This window comes from Nerophis lumbriciformis, linkage group LG22 (genome assembly GCF_033978685.3).
Source record: "Nerophis lumbriciformis linkage group LG22, RoL_Nlum_v2.1, whole genome shotgun sequence".
Classification (NCBI taxonomy): Eukaryota; Metazoa; Chordata; class Actinopteri; order Syngnathiformes; family Syngnathidae; genus Nerophis; species Nerophis lumbriciformis.
This window is the reverse complement of record NC_084569.2, coordinates 4887787-4900981: the sequence shown is the minus strand read 5'-3', so window position 1 is coordinate 4900981 and position 13195 is coordinate 4887787. Positions and strand designations below refer to the sequence as shown.

Here is a 13195-nt window from a genome sequence, read left to right as displayed (position 1 = left end):
ACATACTCTGATGATTATCTTGTGTGATGACTGTATTATGATGATAGTTTATATCTGTATCATGAATCAATTTAAGTGGACCCCGACTTAAACAAGTTGTAAAACTTATTGGGGTGTTACCATTTAGTGGTCAATTGCACTGTGCAATCTACTAATAAAAGTTTCAATCAATCAATCAAAAGCAGAAAAGAAGGATACACAAGAGAGCAGAGCTCCTGTAACCAGCAGCCACAACAGGAAAAAAAAAATGGAAAAATGAAGGTTGTGTTGTCATGCCACAAAAAACACAACTTCTTCACACCAAGGTGACAGTTTAACAAAGATCACATGACTCTGGATGAAAGAAGCTGCACGTTTTCTGCGTCTCGCTCCAGAGTGATCCCAATGATTAAATAAAACATTCACATTTTGAACATGTGAAGCTTTAAAAATGTGAACGACGCGCCAAATTCGGCTCATGTCTGCTCGAGTGCACGATTAAAACATGTGAGGTTTTGCCTTTGCGTGACTGGGAGACAAAAAACTGTTACTCATCAAAAAACAGCTGTTTTCATTTGCGCGCTAGCTTTACCGGATCAAAAGTTCACCAGAAGGGATCCTCATAGCTTCTCAGTGACAAAGGTGACACAACAGTGAAGCTTCAGTTACATTAAAAAAAAAACGACATCTGAGAATATATTTAAAGCTGTTTAGTGGGGAAAATGTCAGAAATTCCTGAAGGCACAAAACAATATATCAGCAGAAGCATTTAAAGTATCTCCAGCAGCTCTGCATGCGCTTTAAAACATTGGTTGCACTACTCAGTTCTTGGATTGGCAGACCGGGGTGGTGGTTCCTCTCTTTAAAAAGGGGAACCGGAGGGTGTGTTCCAACTATCGTGGGATCACACTCCTCAGCCTACCCGGTAAGGTCTATTCGGGTGTACTGGAGAGGAGGCTACGCCGGATAGTCGAACTTCGGATTCAGGAGGAACAGTGTGGTTTTCGTCCTGGTCGTGGAACTGTGGACCAGCTCTATACTCTCGGCAGGGTCCTTGAGGGTGCATGGGAGTTTGCCCAACCAGTCTACATGTGCTTTGTGGACTTGGAGAAGGCATTCGACCGTGTCCCTCGGGAAGTCCTGTGGGGAGTGCTCAGAGAGTATGGGGTATCGGACTGTCTGATTGTGGCAGTCCGCTCCCTGTATGATCAGTGCCAGAGCTTGGTCCGCATTGCCAGTAGTTAGTCGGACACGTTTCCAGTGAGGGTTGGACTCCGCCAAGGCTGCCCTTTGTCACCGATTCTGTTCATAACTTTTATGGACAGAATTTCTAGGCGCAGTCAAGGCGTTGAGGGGATCTGGTTTGGTGGCTGCAGGATTAGGTCTCTGCTTTTTGCAGATGATGTGGTCCTGATGGCTTCATCTGGCCAGGATCTTCAGCTCTCACTGGATCGGTTCGCAGCTGAGTGTGAAGCGACTGGGATGGGAATCAGCACCTCCAAGTCCGAGTCCATGGTTCTCGCCCGGAAAAGGGTGGAGTGCCATCTCCGGGTTGGGGAGGAGATCTTGCCCCAAGTGGAGGAGTTCAAGTACCTCGGAGTCTTGTTCACGAGTGAGGGAAGAGTGGATGGTGAGATCGACAGGCGGATCGGTGCGGCGTCTTCAGTAATGTGGACGCTGTATCGATCCATTGTGGTGAAAAAGGAGCTGAGCCGGAAGGCAAAGCTCTCAATTTACCGGTCGATCTACGTTCCCATCCTCACCTATGGTCATGAGCTTTGGGTTATGACCGAAAGGACAAGATCACGGGTACAAGCGGCCGAAATGAGTTTCCTCTGCCGGGTGGCGGGGCTCTCCCTTAGAGATAGGGTGAGAATTTCTGCCATCCGGGAGGAGCTCAAAGTAAAGCCGCTGCTCCTCCACATCGAGAGGAGCCAGATGAGGTGGTTCGGGCATCTGGTCAGGATGCCACCCGAACGCCTCCCTAGGGAGGTGTTTAGGGCACGTCCGACCGGTAGGAGGCCGCGGGGAAGACCCAGGACACGTTGGGAAGACTATGTCTCCCGGCTGGCCTGGGAACGCCTCGGGGTCCCACAGGAAGAGCTGGACGAAGTGGCTGGGGAGAGGGAAGTCTGGGCTTCCCTGCTTAGGCTGCTGCCCCCGCGACCCGACCTCGGATAAGCGGAAGAAGATGGATGGATGGAGTGCATGAAAGTGTGGAATGAGAAATGTAGTGCAGTTTTGACCAAAAGCCACAAGTGAGAGACACAGTCCCTTCCAGGACAAAGACAAGATGCTTACTAAAGACTTGGTTCTCATTGCCAACATAAATCACTGTAATAATGTTATGTTATTTGGTTAATTACCACAGTATATCATATTTCTTGTGAAGTCACCTCTCTTTTAAGTTCCACGTTGACAAACTGTGTTTCTCCTTGCAAACACAAAGGGAAACTTTAATAGAATAGGACAGAGGTCCGGTTGGTTTGATGTCCCGACTCATGTTTAGTCACCGTCTGTGCTGCTGGTGTGTTAATCATCCCTCAGGCAGGGTGACAATGTGATGCCTTTGAACGTGTTTGTGTGTGTGTGTGTGTGTGTGTGTGTGTGTGTGTGTGTGTGTGTGTGTGTGCGTGCGTGCGTGCGAGAATGCATGTGTGTGTGTGTGTGTGCGTACATGCTTAGAATAGAAAGGAATAACATTAGTTAAACAATACACTTTAGTATAAACATACTTATATACAGAGGTGGGTAGTAACGCGCTACATTTAGTCCGTTACATCTACTTGAGTAACTTTTGGGATAAATTGTACTTCTAAGAGTAGTTTTAATGCAACATACTTTTACTTTTACTTAAGTATATTTATAGAGAAGGAACGCTACTTTTACTCCGCTACTTTTATTTACATTCAGCTCGCTACTCGCTACTAATTTTTATCGATCTGTTAATGCACGCTTTGTTTGTTTTGGTCTGTCAGACAGACCTTCAAAGTGTTTCAACAAATACAGTCACTGGTGACGTTCACGCCGTTCCACCAATCAGATGCAGTCACTGGTGACGTTGGACCAATCAAACAGAGCCAGGCGGTCACATGACCGCCTGGCTCTGTTTGATAAGTGGAAAAACTTATTGGGGTGTTACCATTTAGTGGTCAATTGTACGGAATATGTACTGTACTGTGCAATCTACTAATAAAAGTTCCAATCAATCAATCAAAAGTGTGAAGGAAAAAAGATACTTCTTTATTTCAACCGTACATCCCGTCAAAAGCCTAAAGACTGACTGCACAGTTCCTGTCTTCACAATAAAAGTGCCGCTCCATCGCGCCTGCGCTTTCAAAACAAGAGTCTCCGAAAGCCAGCGCAAACAAGCTAGCAAGCTAAGGAGTTTGACGCCAATATATTTCTTGTAAAGTGTATAAAAACGAATATGGAAGCTGGACAAATAAGATGCCAAAAACCCACCACTTTCATGTGGTATTAGACAGAAAGGAGGAACTTTTCTTCTCCTCCATTTGAAAACGTGGACGTTATCAGCACTACTGTCTGATTACAATCAATGCAAGTCATCAGAATCAGGTAATACACCAACTTATATTCTTGTCTTCATGAAAGAAAGGAATCTATATGTTAAACATGCATGTATATTCATTAAAACATCTTTAACATGTAAACAAAAACAGCTAAATAAATACATATAAATTATATACTGTATATATCAATGTATATGTATATATATATGTATATATATATATATATATATATATATATATATATATATATATAAAAAAATCTCCTGATGATTGAGGGTACCCCCCCTCATGAAACAGGCCTGTAGAGATGAAATAGTCTTGTGATTTTTTTTCCCCCCACACATACATATATATATATATATATATATATATATATATATATGTGTGTGTGTGTATGTTACTCATCAGTTACTCAGTACTTGAGTAGTTTTTTCACAACATACTTTTTACTTAAGTAAATATTTGGGTGACTACTCCTTACTTTTACTTGAGTAATAAATCTCTAAAGTAACAGTACTCTTACTTGAGTACAATTTCTGGCTACTCTACCCACCTCTGCTTATATATAAAACTGACTGATAACATAATGAATAGAATACAGTGTCCTAATGTTTACCACGTCTGCAGCACACACACAAGAGTGGACATTTGGCAAAACACGCACCTTGACTGTGTTATTATTTCACTGACAAATGCACCACCTGGTGGTGCTGTCATTACACCCCAAAGTTTGACCCCAGAAAATAGACTGACTTCAAATTAGTCACAAAGCTCATAAAAACAAAAATACCCCAAATTTGGTGCTCAGATTTTAGCAACTGACGAGCGCATTAGTGTCAAATTTGAGAATGTTTGATTGAAAAACATGGCCCCTTCAAGCAAAACATCTTTGAATGGGCATCCTTATAGAGACTGACATTTATCTCATTATTATAATAATATCTTACATATAATATATTATTAATATTAATATAATAATATAACCTAAAGAGGGAAGCGGTAGAAAATAGATGGATGGATGGATATATAATATTAATATTTGCATGCTGGAACTATTTAACTGACCTCAACGAAATTGACAAGATCTTGGGTTTGGGGGAACCTACTTGTCGCGACGGAGCGGTTGTTGCTGGACACGCGACTGACTCTTGGGAGAAGAAGGAGTGCCGCGTGCCTGGCGATCCTTTTCAGTGGAGCACGTGAAGATATCTACTAGAGATGCGCGGATAGCCAATTATTTCATCCGCAACCGCATCACAAAAGTAGTCAACCATCCGCATCCACCCGAACTAACATTTAATCAAAACCGCACCCGCCCGTTGTTATATATCTAATATAGACGATGCAAGGCATTAGTGAGGTTATAAAGCTTTTGCCTGTTAAAGAAAGGAGACTGATCCAATGTAGCAGAGACATTCAATGCGTGCCACGCTGTCACGGCCCAGACGCACACCAGTGCGCAATCATCTGGGAGCCGCGCTGAGCGCACCTCCAAGCGCGTGGAGGTGCGATGTCCCTCGCACCCGCGGCGGCTCCACCCGGGCTCGCGCCCGAGGCTTCAGCGCGCACCGCGGCGGCCATCCTACTCGTCGCGGCCCAGCCCTCGCGGCTCTCGCTGCCGGCGACGGCCGGGTATGGGCCCGACGCTCCAGCGCCGTCCATTTTCAGGGCTAGTTGATTCGGCAGGTGGGTTGTTACACACTCCTTAGCGGGTTCCGACTTCCATGGCCACCGTCCTGCTGTCTATATCAACCAACACCTTTTCTGGGGTCTGATGAGCGTTGGCATCGGGCGCCTTAACCCGGCGTTCGGTTCATCCCGCAGCGCCAGTTCTGCTTACCAAAAGTGGCCCACTCGGCTCACCAGGGTGAGCCCCACCCCTTTCGTGAGCGCACTGCGCGCGGAGTGACCCCTGTTACGCGCCCCCGGCAACGGGGGTGGCGGGCAGGTAAGCTGCGCGGGCGGAGCGCGCGGAGTGACCCCTGTTACAAGCCCCCGGCCACGGGGATGGCGGGCAGGTAAGCTGCCTACCTGCTGCGCGTGACGCCGGCCGCGGCGAAGGCGGACGAGGCGGGGTGTCGGTGCGGTGGGCGCGGTGGTGACCCTGGACGTGCGTCGGGCCCTTCTCGCGGATCACCTCAGCTACGGCTCCCGGTGGGGCCCTCTCGGGGGAAGGGGCCTCGGTCCCGGACCCCGGCGAGGCGTCCCTTCTCCGCTCCGTAAAAGTGTCCATCTCTTTTTTTTTTTTCTTCTTCTGTTGTGGCATATGCTGCAGGTGCCTGCTCGTTTTTCGTATGTGGGTAACAACATTTAACTACGTGTATATATTTCCGAATTGGTTTAACTTCCACCCGCCTGAATCTATTTAAAATCTAATTTTTTTGAATTTCAACCGCCCGACCCGACCCGCGGATAAAATCTAATTTTTTTTTATTTCAACCGCCCGACCCGCGGATAATCCGCGGACTCCGCGGTTGTGTCCGCAAACCGCGCATCTCTAATATCTACCTATTCGGAATTATGACAACAGGACATCTGCTGATTGGAGTAAGTGTTGCTCTGGTTTGTCGACAAATTGGAAGTTGCTGGCAGTCTTCAAAGTACCCCAAAACTGCCACAAATGATTGGAGGATGAGGGAAGAACTGTGGACACTCTCGTGATTTGGATCACATCGGACTGTCTTCCCCGCAGGATTTTGAGGACCAGTCATAGTAAATTTAGAGTGAAAAGCAAATGTTATTTTCACTCGTAAACAAAACATTCTAACTTGGATTGTTTCCTTGGCTTGGAGACTCTCCTGAAGGATAGTGCGGCAAAGACACAACAAACTCCCTTCTTGTCTCTCATGGACACACACCTGTTGTTGTTGTTGACTTTGGACTTATCGGCTGCACTACATCAAGGCCGCGGAACAGAGACACACTGCAGGCTTACACACACACATGCATCCACAAAAAAAATAAACGCCACACACATACCCCACCCCCAATCCAACGCCCTCGACGCAAATCCCATAGGGGTGATGGAAGGATGGGCAGTGCCTGAGAGCTGCGGCCTGCCACCATGGCCCCCCACTCCCTCCCCTCTGTTGCTAGATATCTGGAGATGTGTACATGTGCTTTGCTATGGAGGTTTTTTCCCACTCCATACTGGGCCCCCTTAGGAGCCCAGTCTAGATTGTATTTTTTACTCATCCTTCCCCAGCGTTTACCCTTTTCCCATCTTTTACGTGGCGCCTTGTGGCGACCCATCAGCGTACCTGTTCTGTAACCCTGTCCACTGTTTGTTTGTCTAATCTTGAACGGGTTTGTGCTGAAAACAAAGTTTTGTTGTACTTGTGCAATGACAATAAAGACCTATCCTATCCTATCCTGACATGTGAATATGTTCCAGCCTTTGTGGGTTTAGGCATTAAAACACAGTCTTTAAAAACCAAAGAAATCTAATAATAGTAAACACATTTCCTGAATTCTCTTTGGGGATTCGTAAAGTATTCTAATCTATCCATTAAATATAAAAGTAGTCTGAGATGCATTGAGGATACCCTTCATTAATGCACTTTATTCCAAAACTGTACCCTTGATGATGTTCTGTTTAGTAATCTGCTTCTTTCTAGTCTTTTCCCCGTTACATCACCATTTGTTGGTGCAATTGAAAGGAGCTCAAGAGACCTGTCATAGTATAAAGGGGCCAAAAGACAGTGACAGATGAAGCAAGGATGAGAGGAAGAAAGAGAAGGATGGCGCTGATTGAAAAGCAGGAGAATAAGCGGAGACCTGATTCTGGGCTCCCGAAAAAGGCACATGTGGGGGTGTCACTCTCTCAGCCTCTCTTCAAATGCTCTTTGGAGAAAGTTTGTCAAACTAGATCAGGAGCGTTAAAAACTTGTTTATAAAAGGCGTCAGTGAAAGGAGGAGGAGGAATGTCGTACACCTAAGGCTTCACAGACGCTTTCAATCAGCCCGTCTGTGTGGTACAGCTTTTCCCCCCTCCTCTCTTCTTCAGAGTCATAGCTGGCGCTGTAAGATGCCATGTTGTTTGACATTCTGCTATTGAAAGGATGAGAGGGTATAGGAGTAAGAAGGAAGGGGAGGCGTGTACGGGCGAGGCGAAGACGGAAACGGCGCAGGGTCAAGGCTTTTTTTCCCTCAGGGGGGATGTGTTCACAAAACGTCTGCAAAGTGTTCAGGCTTCAAAAGCAAGGTTGCTTCTGTGCATCTTTTTTGTCCTGTCGGGAGATGTACGATGCTGTGGTATGTGACTTTCATCCTTTGTAAACAACACAGATGCTCAAGGATAGTCGGGATATCTACTGACAGGCAAAACAATGTCATGTGCACTGCCTGACAGTTATAAATCATTGGAGTTTAAGAAATTGGACGTTTGTTCCGCACACTTTACCGACGAAAGCTATGCTACGACAGAGATGGCAAGAATGTGTGGATATCCTGCGACACTCAAAGCAGATGCATTTCCAACCATAAAGTCAAAGAAATCTGCCGCGAGACTCCCATTGAATCTGCCGGAGTGTGTGAGCAATTCAGGGACAAAGGCCCTCGGTAGCACGGCAAGCTATGGCGGCAGTTTGTTCCCGCAGACGAGCGAGCTAAACCCCCTATCAACTCTAGCTTCCCTGGCCTGCTGACATCAACTCCAAAACTGGACAGATCAGCTTTCAGGGAAAAGAGCGCGGATGAGAGTATGTCTACAGAATATATTAATTGATGAAAATTGGGCTGTCTGCACTCTCAAAGTGCATGTTGTTGCCAAATGTATTTCATATGCTGTAAACCTAGTTCATAGTTGTTAGTTTCCTTTAATGCCAAACAAACACATACCAATCGTTGGTTAGAAGGCGATCGCCGAATTCGTCCTCGCTTTCTCTCGTGTCGCTGGCTGTCGTGTCGTTTCCGTCGGTTTCGCTTGCATACGGTTCAAACCGATATGGCTCAATAGCTTCAGTTTCTTCTTCAATTTGGTTTTCGCTACCTGCCTCCACACTACAACCATCCGTTTCAATACATGCGTAATCTGTTGAATCGCTTAAGCCGCTGAAATCCGAGTCTGAATCCGAGCTAATGTCGCTTTCCCTTGCTGTTCTATCCGCCATGTTTGTTTGTGTCGGCATCACTATGTGACGTCACAGGAAAATGGACGGGTGTATATAACGATGGTTAAAATCAGGCACTTTGAAGCTTTTTTTAGGGATATTGCGTGATGGGTACAATTTTGAAAAAAACTTCGGAAAATAAAATAAGCCACTGGGAACTGATTTTCAGAGGTGGGTAGAGTAGCCAGAAATTGTACTCAAGTAAGAGTACTGTTACTTTAGAGATTTATTACTCAAGTAAAAGTAAGGAGTAGTCACCCAAATATTTACTTGAGTAAAAGTAAAAAGTATGTTGTGAAAAAACTACTTAAGTACTGAGTAACTGATGAGTAACATATATATATATATATATATATATATATATATATACATATACACACACACACACACACACACACACACACACACACACACACACATATATATATACACACACACATATATATATATATATATGCATACATTGATATATACAGTATATAATTTATATTTATTTTTGCCGTTTTTGTTTACATGTTAAAGGTGTTTTAATGAATATACATGCATGTTTAACACATATAGATTCCTTTCTTTCATGAAGACAAGAATATAAGTTGGTGTATTACCTGATTCTGATGACTTGCATTGATTGTAATCAGACAGTAGTGCTGATAACGTCCACGTTTTCAAATGGAGGAGAAAAAAAGTTCCTCCTTTCTGTCTAATACCACATGAAAGTAGTTGGTTTTTGGCATCTTATTTGTCCAGCTTCCATATTCGTTTTTATACACTTTACAAGAAATACATTGGCGGCAAACTCCGTAGCTTGCTAGCTTGTTTGCGCTGGCTTTTGGAGACTCTTATTTTGAAAGCGCAGGCGCGATGGAGCGGCACTTTTATTGTGAAGACAGGAACTGTGCAGTCAGTCTTTAGGCTTTTGACGGGATGTACGGTTGAAATAAAAAAGGGTCTTTTTTCCTTTACACTTTTGATTGATTGATTGGAACTTTTATTAGTAGATTGCACAGTACAGTACATATTCCGTACGATTGACCACTAAATGGTAACACCCGAATCCATTTTTCAACTTGTTTAAGTCAGGTCATGTGACCCCTGGCTCTGTTTGATTGGTCCAACGTCACCAGTGACTGCATCTGATTGGGGGAACGGAGTGAACGTCACCAGTGACTGTATTTGTGAAACGCAGGCACTATGAAGGTCTGTCTGACAGACCAAAACAAACAAAGCGTGCATTAACAGATCGATAAAAATTAGTAGCGAGTAGCGAGCTGAATGTAGATAAAAGTAGCGGAGTAAAAGTAGCGTTTCTTCTCTATAAATATACTCAAGTAAAAGTAAAAGTATGTTGCATTAAAACTACTCTTAGAAGTACAATTTATCCCAAAACTTACTCAAGTAGATGTAACGGAGTAAATGTAGCGCGTTACTACCCACCTCTGCTGATTTTTAATGGTTTTAACCATTCTGAAATTGTGATAATGTTCCCCTTTAATCGATTCTCCAAATAAAGGTTACTTAACTCGGAGCACTTGTATGATGTGCTAAAGTAGGCATTCCACAGTTCCTCAAACAGTCTGCGACTCAAAAGTCAAGGCGGTTTACGGGGAGATTTCTCAGCTGTCACTCATTGTTCCATATATAAATGAACAGTTAGCATTCTTGTCTGTGCAGCTGGTGGCACAGTCGGAGGAGTTCAGAGCGAAAGCTGAGATGTCCATTAAGCCGCCGTGAGCTTAATGGCATATGGCATATACGTTTAACACTTGAGTAAATTTTCAGCTAAGCTTTCGGGATTAAGGGGAAGTGATGTCACTGTGATTTCCTAGACTCAACATCCATGCGACACAGTCGCGCTGCTCTGCTTTGGCATTAGAAAATGCACTGTTGTTTAAGGTGAGGATTTGTGGCTCACTTCCACTTCACCTCCGTAGGAAAATAGCGTGTGTGGTTACAGCTGTGGCTTGTGAAATGCCAGGGTTCCTGAAATCCCAGGAAGGCTTTCCTAATTGAGAATTTGGACTGACGACATGATCTATCAGGGCTTGACTGACCGCACATCTATTATGATTATTTTGGGTTTAGGGATTCGACAGGTGATTCCCATTCCCTGGGATTAGCCTGTGGCGGATTTCAAAATGAGGTTTCTGCTTTGTTTAGTAGAAAAAAACAAGTATTTAGCGCCTTATTTCTGAACTACACATTTCCATATCATATAAATTATGCCATAATTATTGACTGCATTTTCTAGAGGGGAATCGGTCTCTGAATGTTCTGAACTCTTGTTTTTATGCTGGTGTCTGCATGGGTGGAGCTCAATTTCCAATTGCCTCTGCTGGTTGCAGTCAAACAGTGTACTATATGCATACTTGCCAACCCTCCCGGATTTTCCGGGAGACTCCCGAAATTCAGCGCCTCTCCCGAAAACCTCCCGGGACAAATTTTCTCCCGAAAATCTCCCGAAATTCAGGCGGACTCAGGTCCTCATAACCAGCATACCTGCCCAATCACGTTATAACTGTAGAATGATGGAGGGCGAGTTCTTGGTTTCTTATGTGGGTTTATTGTTAGGCACTTTCATTAACGTCCTCCCAGCGCGGCAACAACACACAACAACAGCAGTCACGTTTTTGTATACCGTAAAGCAGTTTGTCTGCCGTAAACAGCAATGTTGTGACACTCTTAAACAGGACAATACTGCCATCTAGTGCATTTGATGAAAGCACTTTTGTGCGTGCCACACAGCAATGCATCATCAGAGTTCAGCATGGTTAGAAAAATAGTGACAGAGAATAGAACATGGATGGACAATTCAACCCTTAACTCAACAATGAGTAGATGAGTGGTATGTGTGTGTATATGTGTAAATAAATGAACACTGAAATTCAAGTATTTATTTTTTATATATATATATATATATATATATATATATATAATAAAATTTATATATATATATATATATATATATATATATAATAAAATAAATATATATATATATATATACACATATATATATATATATATATATATATATATATATATATATATATATATATATATATATATATGTATATATATATATATATATATATATATATATATATATATATATATATATATATATATATATATATATATGTATATATATATATATAGCTAGAATTCACTGAATGTCAAGTATTTGTTATATATATATATATATATATATACATATATATATATATATATATATATATACATATATATATATATATATATATATATATATACCGTATTTTCCGCACTATTAGCCGCACCTAAAAACCAGAAATTTACTCAAAAGCTGACAGTGCGGCTTATAACCCGGTGCGCTTTATATATGGATTAATATTAAGATTCATTTTCATAAAGTTTAGGTCTCGCAACTACGGTAAACAGCCGCCATCTTTTTTCCCCATAGAAGAGGAAGCGCTTCTTCTTCTACTGTAAGCAACCACCCGCCCCCGTAGAAGAAGAAGAAGTGCGCGGATATTACGTTTCATTTCCTTTGTGTGTTTACATCTGTAAAGACCACAAAATGGCTCCTACTAAGCGACAGGTTTCCGGTTCATGAAAAGACGCAATCTCTCCATCCGCACACGGACTACTATTTCACAGCAACTGCCTAAAGACTTTCAAGAAAAGCTGTCTACTTTCCGTGCATATTGTAAAAACAAGATAGCTGAAAAAAAGATCCGGCCAGAGAACATTATCAACATGGACGAGGTTCCACTGACTTTTGATATTCCTGTGAACCGCACTGTGGATACAACGGGAGCACGTACGGTGAATATTCGCACCACAGGGAATGAGAAGTCATCCTTCACTGTGGTTCTAGCTTGCCATGCTAATGGCCAGAAACTTCCACCCATGGTGATATTCAAAAGGAAGACCTTGCCAAAAGAGACCTTTCCAGCCGGCGTCATCATAAAAGCTAACTCGAAGGGATGGATGGATGAAGAAAAGATGAGCGAGTGCTTAAGGGAAGTTTACGCGAAGAGGCCGGGTGGCTTTTTTCACGCAGCTCCGTCCATGTTGATATACGACTCCATGCGCGCCCACATCACGCTGGTTTTTAATATATTATTAAAGTTTGACTGACCTATCTGACTGTTTTTTTGACATTCCCTTTAGCGCAGTTAGATGCGGCTTATAACACGGGGCGGCTTATAGGTGGACAAAGTTTTGAAATATGCCGTTAATTGAAGGCGCGGCTTATAAGCCAGGGCGGCTTATGGTGCGGAAAATACGGTATATATATATGAAATACTTGACTTGGTGAATTCTAGCTGTAAATATACTCCTCCCCTTTTAGCCACGCCCCCCTCCCACCCCGACCCCCTCCCCCACCTCCCGAAATCGGAGGTCTCAAGGTTGGCAAGTATGACTATATGTTGAACAAACTACTCAACAATCAAGATGAATATCAATGATTACTAGAGATGTCCGATAATATCGGCCGATAAATGCTTTAATCGGAAATGATCGGTATCGGTTTCAAAAAGTAAAATGTATGACTTTTTAAAATACCGCTGTACGGAGTGGTACACGGACGTA

General features: G+C 43.3%; 1 protein-coding gene across 3 annotated transcripts in view; it reads right to left on the bottom strand.

Moving 5' to 3' along the window:
- The window catches only part of cep112 (centrosomal protein 112), a 473259-nt gene that overhangs the window by 406972 nt on the left and 53092 nt on the right, over positions 1-13195 (bottom strand). The window lies entirely within an intron of this gene.